General features: G+C 46.9%; 1 long non-coding RNA gene across 1 annotated transcript; it reads left to right on the top strand.

Moving 5' to 3' along the window:
- Positions 1 to 4,286: 4,286 nt before the first annotated feature.
- Positions 4,287 to 6,449, top strand: LOC132662292 (uncharacterized). Its single transcript, XR_009602565.3, has 3 exons — positions 4,287 to 4,540; positions 5,657 to 5,727; positions 5,822 to 6,449. It is a non-coding gene; the product is annotated as an uncharacterized LOC132662292 (long non-coding RNA).
- Positions 6,450 to 10,033: the final 3,584 nt, after the last annotated feature.

Genomic DNA, 10,033 nt, shown 5'->3' with positions numbered 1-10,033 from the left:
GAGACAGAGACAGAGCATGATCGGGGGAGGGTCAGAGAAAGAGAGACAGAATGAAGCAGGCTCCAGGCTCCAAGCTGTCAGCACAGAGCCCGATGTGGGGCTCGAACCCACAGACCGTGAGATCATGACCTGAGCGGAGGTCGGATGCTCAACCGACTGAGCCACCCAGGCGCCCCGAGGGTCCTCGATGTAATTCCTGGGATGAATAAGGATGACTTGGGGTTTCTTTGTTATTTTTAGTCTTCCCATCTCTTCACTTATAAAGCAGATAAAATTGTAGGGGCGCCTGGGTGGCTCAGTCGGTTAAGCGTCCGACTTCGGCTCGGGACATGGTCTCGCGGTTCGTGGGTTCGAGCCCCGCGTCGGGCTCTGTGCTGCCATCTCAGGGCCTGGAGCCTGCTTCGGATTCTGCGTCTCGCTCTCTCTGCCCCTCCGCCACTCACACTCTATCTCTCTCTGTCTCTCAAAAATAAAGAAATGTAAAAAAAAAAATTTTTTTTAAATAAAGCAGATAAAATTGTACTGAGGGGCACCTGAGTGGCTCCGTCAGTTGAGTGGCTGACTCTTGATCTCAGCTCAGATCTTGATCTCAGGGTTATGAGTTCAAGCCCCACGTTGGGCTCCACGCTGGGGGTGGAGCCTACACTGAAAAAAAAAAAAGTGTGTTAAGGAAACGCCACCTCTAACGAACAGCTCATTCTTCCTCGCACTCGTTTCCACTGCTCCTCCCCCCACCGGAGTCTCCTTGAACCGATATCTCCACCTGAGTTTGTGAAGCAAAAGGAAGGAAAGCTAAAGCCAGTGTGTGAACTGGCTCTTTTTCTGTAACCTACAGAAACTAGGACACCAGCAGCACGAGGCTGTCGCATTTAATGTCTGTGGATTTGTTCCAAGGGACACGTTCATGGGTTGATCAACTGAACAGAGGTAGTCACCCGAGAACCTTAGGGGACTTACCCCAAGTGTCATGTTCCTGTTTGTTTGTGGCTGGGCAGACCGTGGCCACTGCTTCATAGCCACCCCCAGCGCTTGGAGGAAAAAGAGTATCCTACCTGCTCGGTGACTAATTGGTTGAAAACAAGTCTGCAATCTGTTAAGCAGAATGTGTCTCCCTTCTTGCCGCCCCCCTCCCTGCCCTATTGCCATGCTGTTAAAGTTATGAATGTCTCTTTCCAGTTTCCCCCGCTGGGATAGCTATGTTCTCGATGTTGTCTTCGGCAAATTACCAAAATAGAATTTATGATTCATTGACCCAAATTATATTCCCACTGACAATATCTGCAGAAATTCTGTTCAACAATGGCTTGCTGAGTTTACAGAAAACATACATCACTCCCTGGAATTCACCCTCCCCAACAAGGCCAACAGAAGTGCAAATTAAATCTTATCTGCTCGGAAGTCCTTGATGAAGAACACCCTGGTCTTGGCAACTCGATGAATATTTTCAAAAAGCTTTGAGAAAGCAAGCTTGTTAGCGTTCTTGCAGTTAAATCCCAAGGCATGTATGAAAGACCTCTCTGTATGGACCACATAGCCTATTTTCTTAAACTACAACTCTGACCTTAAGGTCTCATGCTTACTTTGTGCTCTGAGTACCTTAAGACGTTGTAGACCTTTTTCTCAGCAGGTGCACATCCTGCATGGTAATCAGGCTCTAGCTTTGATTTTTCTTGCTCATGATCTTGAAGAGGAAGCAAAGTGATCTAAAAAGTTTAGAAACCAAACTTAGGTTACTTTCCTTACTAGATAAACTTGTTCCCTGGTGACTTTTGCCTTTGTGAACTCATCTCAGAATGAAATAAAGGTTAAAACCCTAGTTTATCAGTTTACAGTCTGTTAAGCAGAGTGAGACGGAATCCCTGCGAAGCAAAATAGAAGGATTGAAGATATGATGGGCACCTTCCACCCCTCTCTCCGAGTGAATGCAGCCCTAAGAACCAGCAAGAATGCACAGGGTAGCTATTTGAGGACCCTAAAAAATAAGTGATAGCAGGTGGACTGGGAAAGCCCAGAATGTGAAATGCCAGAGAACCAGCATTGTCTGCCCTACCCCTGCCCGCCCCCCTTTTTCTCCCTGATGTTTCCTGGCTTGGACTCAAGGCAGCCCCAAAATTGGAAGCAAGAAGCAGATATGGATAGAGAAAATTCCAGGAGAAAGCCCTCTACTTCTGGCTCTACAAGCAGAAAGGAGATTCCGGATGCTTAGGAGGAATGGAGAAAATGGTCCATTTTTCTTTTTCTTCTTCTCTGTTCTGTTGTGCCCAAGTCCCAGACAACCCTGAGGTCCTGGAGGCAATGACAGCAATGGCGCCCACAGGTACCTCAAACTCTCTTCCTTCTGGGTTCCTCTGTCTTTTCTCTCCTTTCCCCCTCTGCCTCGTCTCCCCAGATCTCTTTTGAATCCAACTCAGGAAGACAAAAAGCTTGTCATTGATCAAAATCTTTACACCAGTAACTGCTCAGGCCTGTGCTTGGAGCCCCAGTTCGGGAAGCTCTGTGTCAACTATAAGGACATAGGGTGTGTGTAGGAGTAAAGGTGCTTCCAGTTGCCTTGGGCTTAGGTATGGATTGATACTTAGAGAAAGGGGCTTTAGAAAGGGGGTTTTGTTCCCTCTGAAGTATTTACCTAAAATTCCTTAATCCATGAAAGCATTTTCACGTGAATCCTTTTTCCATTTATTCCTTCACAGAAGTGGCACACTTTCAAAGCATGAATGATGATTACAAGTCACTGGGGGCAAATATTCTAGTATCGGCTCAGACTCATTGAAAAATATAAGAACATTGTCGTGCCCTTCGACCACAGCAGAGGGCATCTTTTTATATGTAGATATCACTTAATTTCAGGATGATAACTGATGTATCGTCATGAATTTACCATCCACTCACTGAGAACCAACTATGTACAAAACACTGTTCAGACTTGGAGAAACAGATTTTGACTTTTAAAAGAGGATTTATTTGCACCGGTACATCCTGAAATAGCAAAGCGTTTACTGGTCTGCTTCTCTAGAATCCTGGTTGGAGCTTTGGACATTAAACACGTAATGCATTGACATTAAATTTACAGGTATACAGACTTACAGAAAAATCTGTCGTCCCTACATAAAAGGGCAAGTTAGGTCTAGCAGAGAGTAGCCACCCCTGATGGTCCACCCCCCCGCAGAATCAACAACCCCCTTTGCAGTCAGGCACAGGCCCCACCTGAGACCCCGTGAATGGCCACATATGTGGGTGTGACCATGGCCACCAACGATGAGGACCTTGAGAGGGTGAGGAGGCCAAGTTTCCCCTAGGAAAAGCAGAGCTTCCCAGATTGATCCTGGACTTAAAGACAAGACAGTTCTCTCTGGAGTACAGGGGCACCGGAATCTACCTCCCTCCCTTCTCACCAACACTACCCAATGGCCCCAGAGTTCACAACTCCCTTGGAAAAGTCGCTTGGGGCACCTGATTGGCTCAGTCGGTTAAGCATCCGACTTCAGCTCAGGTCATGATCCCACAGTTTGTGGGTTTGAGCCCCACGTCGGGTTCTGTGCTGATAGCTCAGAGCCTGCTTCAGATCCTCTGTCTCTCTCTCTCTCTCTGCCCCTCCCCTGCTCACACTCTCTCCTTCAAAACTAAATTAAAAAAAAACAAAACATTATAAAAAAACTTAAAAAAAAATCAGCTGCTCTTCTTTGGGTGGGACCACCTCATGGCAGTAATTCCCTGCCTGGGACGGTGGTCCAGCCTTATATCTACTATCCCTCTTCAGACAAGCTTCCTTGTCAGCCTGATCAATCCCAGGGCCTCGTCTAGGGCGCCATGATGACTTGTGTGTATCCACGTGAGCCAGAAGGGGATCACCGGACTTGTCCTCAGCTCCGCATCACCCCTACCCCATGTTTCTCTGTAGATCACCATTGCAAAGTGACATTCAGGGTCCCCTGTCGGAAACGGGACTGGCCAGGAGCTAGGATAGGGATAGAGGGATAGAGTTTCACCTTTGAAGCCATTGAAGCCAGAGAGAATGTGAAGTCTTTCCCATGCCCGAGCATCAGGCTGATAGGGTGCCGGAACATTTGGTGTGTCCCACACAGCGAGTCTGTAAGGCCTGAGCTTCCTGGTTTCTAAATGCAGTCATGTTGATCTGCACTGTTGCCTTGGTAGAGTTCCCAATCCTGACGAGGCTTCCGAGTTACCCAGCAGCTTGTTATAGATTTCCAGACAGGCTGGTTCCTTGGGTCTGTGAGGTGGGGCCCAGCAATATTTTTTTTTTTTTTTAAACAACCCACAGGGGTGATTCTGAGGCAGCATGAGCTGGCATTTGGAAACGATTGGTGTACATGATTGCCTCTGGACAAATTAAGATACGAACCGATTTGGCCTTCCTGAATCTTAGATGGTGACTGTGGCATTTAGACTACCCCGAGGGGTTCTGGGATCCCCAAGCATCCAGTTTACCACGGCCGTTGTACTGAAGTTTTATCCGAACTCCGTTTCTGCACATCTCTAACTTGCCTCCGGGACAGAAAGTGCTGACGGGAGCAAAGCAGAGGTAAGTAATGTGGAAAAGCTCTTAAGCACGGGGAGATGCTTGAGCAAACTGGCCTTCTCCTAAACAGTTCTCAACAGCCCTTTAAAAATGCAACAGAGCCGACTGTAGTAGTTTTAATCATATTCTGCTTGCCCGCTGGCTCCCCACTCTCCCGGACGCCTTCCTCTGGAGGTCACTGAGGACATAAAGTTCCCAAAGTGCCGGGCACAGGCCAAGTGGAAGGTCTTCGTGGAATTTTCTGTTTGTTTTTCACGTGGCAAGGTTACAAACTAAGACAAAGTCTCCAATCAGAAGATAATAGAGCAGCCATTGTCACTAATCCCTTCACAGGGCCAAAGTCTGGAATCTATCGCTGTGCTCGCTCAAGTCCTCTAGAGCTGAGGTCACACAATAGCAGCAGAAGGGAAACAAATGAGGTGGCCGTCAGTAGGGGACCGGGGACAGGAGTTCTGATATGGCCGCACGATGGAAAATTACGCAGCCCTAACAAAAGAATGAGAAATTTTTTATGCCCTGATTTGGACAACTCTTTGTAAGTGTAATGTTAATTGAAACAAATAAAAGCAAAAACGCAGAAGCAAGGAGGTGACATATATACGCATTTGTTTATATCTGATTATATGTGCATTTCTGGGAGGACATGTTTAAAAAATACCATTGTTTGCCTCTGGGGAGAACTAAGTGTGGCAGACGGGGAGGGGAATGTGTGAGGGAGGGTTCGCACGTACTCTTTTTTTTTTTAATTCAAGCATAATTAAGATACAGCGTTACCTTAGCTTCGGGTGTCCAATATAGTGATTCAACAATCCTATGCATTTCTTGGTGCTCATAGAGGATCCAAAGCAGGCTCCACCCTGACAGTGGTGAGTCCCAGTGTGGGGCTTGACCTCACGAGCTGTGAGATAATGACCCGAGCCCGAGTCGGGCACTCAACGGACTGAGCCACCCAGGAGCCCCACGATAAGTGTACTCTTAATCCCTTCATCTTCCTGCCCACCTCCCCTCTGGCAGCCACCAGTTTGTTCTCTGTATTTAAGAGTCTGGTTTTCGCTTGTCCCCCCCTTTTCTTTTTTTAAATTTAATTTTTTATTTGTTCCTTTGGTTTCTTCCACATAGGAGGGAAAACAACTCTTAAGGATCTACATTGATTGCGGGAACAGGTAATCCGAATGAAGCTACATGTAAAGGTATTTATATTTAGTTTTGGTTCGATTTCACTTTTTTTTTTTTTTTTGCCACAAATTCGCCTCTCTAATCATGTTTTGCTCACCCTAATTTTAGACCAAGCCTGAGTTATATGAACACACACCAGCTGGACAGTGGGAGGAAACAGCTAAGAAGCCAGTCTGGGAAAGAACATTTGCCTTGGGTGACTGATGTGCAAATAATAAAGAGTGGCTATGGTTTGCAGCCCAGTTGTCTCCAGAAGGTGACAGCATTAAGGTCACGATCCACTAGTGGTGTGCCCTGGAATTTGCATACTCTTACTAAGAGTCAAAGAGTCTGAGTCAATCTAAAATTATGGCAGCTGGTTGCAAAAATGGCCCCAGTTACGCTGCCCCATGCAGTCACGAGCTTACTCTATGAACTGTAACTCTTCCTTTCAAGTAATAGAACCTATTTCCTCCCTTCTTGACCCTGGACTGGCCTTTTGACTAGTTTGGGTCATTAAAATGAAGCCAAAGTAGTATCGTGCCACACGCAAGCCTAGGCATCAGGAGACCTCCTACACTTCACTCCGTCTCTTGGAGGACTGCCACGGACGTGAGCCCGAACCTGGCCTAGCGGCTGGGGTGACGGCCCTCAGCTGGAGCTCCAGGTGTGCAGGAAGGCCCAGCCAAGATCAGCAGAGCCAATCTGCCAACTGAGGGTAGACACGTGAGGATTAACCTGGGATCAAAGCTGTCCATCTGACTCCTACCCTCATGAGTTGAATACAAGCCTCTTGTTTTAAGCCACTGAGTTTTCTGGTTGTTTCTTGCATAGCCTTCCTGGGACAGCAGATGACTGGTACAGAACTTCTTTGCTGTCCTGGCTTTGCTTCCTTTCCATATCTAGTAGGCTATCGTTACTTTTATGATTGGAAAAGATAGGATAAAATAGGCAGAGAGGGAAAGGATAGAACCTGAGATCCCCGGGTGGGGGAAAACACCTATTTTGGAACAACGCTAGGAGCCTCAGACTACAGCAAACCCCCCTCGGGTTTAAGGTTCCCCTTAAGAATGTAACAGACACCGCCTACTCCCCCTCAGGTTCCCCTCGGGAATTTGACAATCAAAATACCTGACTAAAAAAAGTAAACCATAAAACTTATGGTACATGAGGGACAGTATGACCAGTCTGACTCCTCACACAATGGAAACGAGCCAATCAGGATTGGACAACCCAATACCCAGAGCCATCCAGCCAATAAGGGTCGAGCCTGACAAGAAACGAGGGGGAAGTGAAGGCGGGCAAGAACCTTATGAAACAAGGACCCTTGCCTATAATCTGTAGGTATTCACCATCGAATGCCCCCTCTCTGTAAAGAGAGCTTTCCTACTATTCTTACTTCCTAATCTTATACTCTAATAAATTTTTGCCGGCTGCTCCTTGTGTCCAAGGAGGGTCTCACTTTTTTTTTTTTTTTTTAATTCAAGCATAATTAAGATACAGCGTTACATTAGCTTCGGGTGTCCAATATAGTGATTCAACAATCCTATGCATTTCTTGGTGCTCATAGAGGATTCAAAGCAGAACTTCTTTGGAAGTTCTCTTCACTCTTCAAAGAGGTGAGACAACAAATCCAGGGTATTGAGGTACAAAAAATCCTGCCATGTTTCCTCGTTACCCGCTCCTCAGTCTCCATGAAATTCAGCTCATTAAAGAGCGACCATCAGGTGTCAGACCTTTAATGCACAGTCCCTGACCTCAAGGCATGGACAGTCAGGTTGATGAGGTTTTGGGGTGATGGTGGGGTTCGTGGGGTCTGGAGCCGACAGCCAAGAAAGAGTTCTTGAAGAAGTCTTCAGTGTAGAAAGGTGATTTTCCTAAAGCTCGGGGCCAGGACCCATGGGCAAAAAAGAGCTGCCTCAGGACCCTGAAGAGACACTGGTTATATTCTTGGGAGCTGGGGGAGGTAAAGTCAAGGGGAAGTTGCCAACGAGATTTTCATATGCTAAAGAAGACTCACAGATTACGGGAGGTTTAGCTATTGTCAAGCCAAGGTTGTTTTTCCCTCTAGCCAATCATTAGCATTAAGACAGTAGGGAGTCCCGGAGACACGTTTTGCTCTGCCTGCCTCACTTATTTGCCAACCGGCCGCAGGTTATAAGGAAATTTAATTTTATCTGCCATTTCCTTCTGCCTTTGTTTCCCACATCAGGGCGGGGAAGCCGGCCGGAGTGAAGTATGCACTGATTATCGTGATCACACAGGAGAGGTACACTAGCCCAGCCTGGAGGTTCGGCAAAGTTTCCTGGCAATGACCTCTGAACTGTTTCAAAGGATACATAAACGTTCGTCAGTGAAAGAATGTACAAGGCATTTCCAGGCAAAGAGCACAATGCAGGGAGAGAGGTAAGGGGGCAGGCACTTTTCACCCATTTTGAAACCCTTCTGGTTTCTAACCTCCACACCTCCCCTCACCCCTGCTTTTCTTCCAGTTTCCCCCAATTATAGTTTATGGTTCAGTCTCCTAGAGCCTTGCTACTCAAAGTGGGGCCAGCAGAACAGCAGCGGTGACATCACCTGGGGGCTATTGAGAAATGCAGATTCTTGAGTTCCACCCCAAACATGCAACCGAATATTCATTTCAACAAGATCCCCCAGGTGGTTCAGACGCAGATTAAAGTTTGCAAAGTGCTTGTTTCACTATAACACTAGCATCAGGGGGAAAGCTAACAACTCGCCCTGTAACTTCAGCCATAGAACCTTTTATGGGTAAGTTTTGCAGAAGGGAGGTGCACCAGCAGTAGGTATATTACTTGTACCAACTACCCTTTTAGACTGTCTTCAAATACAGCTATTTTTCTTGAAGGCATGTTTTTTATTTTTATTTTTTAACGTTTATTTATTTTTGGGACAGAGAGAGACAGAGCATGAACAGGGGAGGGTCAGAGAGAGAGGGAGACACAGAATCTGAAACAGGCTCCAGGCTCTGAGCTGTCAGCCCAGAGCCCGACACGGGGCTCGAACCCACGGACCGTGAGATCATGACCTGAGCCGAAGTCGGACACTTAACCGACTGAGCCACCCAGGCGCCCCTCTTGAAGGCATGTTTTATCTCCCTAATTAAATGGTAACCAAGAACTTCATTTCCTTGATGCACCACTCTTGAGTGCCTCGGGCAGAAAGGAAATGCCAAGATGACGGACAGACAGGCTCTTCCCTGTAGGAGTCTGCAGTGTAGTAAGAAGAGAAGTTCACTGTGAACAGCAACTCACATCCTCAAGCCTCACTCGGCTCCCTGTGGAGGAATATCCCTGGACCCATTTCTTGACGGCACTGAGCCTCAGTTTTCTCATCTGCAAAATGGGGGTAACACTTAAGTTGCAAGTTCACTGCAGGGATTAGAGATCATGTGTGTTCAGCACAGACCTGGCAGAGAGTCGGTATTCCACAAACAGGTGGCGTGAAAGAGAGATAAACACATGCGCTGACGATGCAGAAAAGGGAGAGGTTACATTTCATTGAGGGAATCAGAACAGGCCTTGCAAAAGAACGAGTACAGGTAAGCACGAGACAGGCAAGCACGAGACAGGCTAGTAGAGTTTTTGTAGGTGAAAGAAATTAAATAAGCAAACTCGTTCTCATAGAGATTACATAAGGAGACCAAGAACTCATCTGATTCCCCCCACCCCGCCCCTGATTTGTGAATTTATTGGTAGGTATAGCCATTTATTTTTTTTATTTTTTTTTATTTTTTTTTAATTTTTTAACGTTTTATTTATTTTTGAGACAGGGAGAGACAGAGCATGAACAGGGGAGGGGCAGAGAGAGGGAGACACAGAATCCGAAACAGGCTCCAGGCTCCGAGCGGTCAGCACAGAGCCCGACGCGGGGCTCGAACTCACGGACCGTGAGATCATGCCCTGAGCCGAAGTCGGCCGCCCAACTGACTGAGCCACCCAGGCGCCCCATATAGCCATTTAAAAGGTAAAACAACTAGAGCCCTTTAAAAAATATTTATGCAGTTTATGCATTAACAAGTCGCCTTTACCGTAAAGATTAAAATGATGGGAAAGAAGATCTCCCAGAAAATCTGGGCCATATGGCTCCTTCACATCGTGGTTGTGCACTCAGGTTCAGCCGTTGTGTTGACTGCCTGCTGCCCAGACAGAGCGGGGTGAAGTCAGGACAGAGCCCTGCTTCAGCATGAATGCCTCTGCCTTCTCGAGCTAACACACTCCCTCCGCCACTTAAGAATGCACAGAGCATTTGCCAGGTCGGGAATGCCTGGCTATGACAGCACCATTTGCAAAGTAAAGAGTCTATTTATGAAGATAATGGCAA

Source organism: Panthera onca, chromosome D1, assembly GCF_046562875.1.
Source record: "Panthera onca isolate mPanOnc1 chromosome D1, mPanOnc1 haplotype 2, whole genome shotgun sequence".
NCBI lineage: Eukaryota > Metazoa > Chordata > Mammalia > Carnivora > Felidae > Panthera > Panthera onca.
This window is presented reverse-complemented; position numbering and strand designations above follow the sequence as displayed.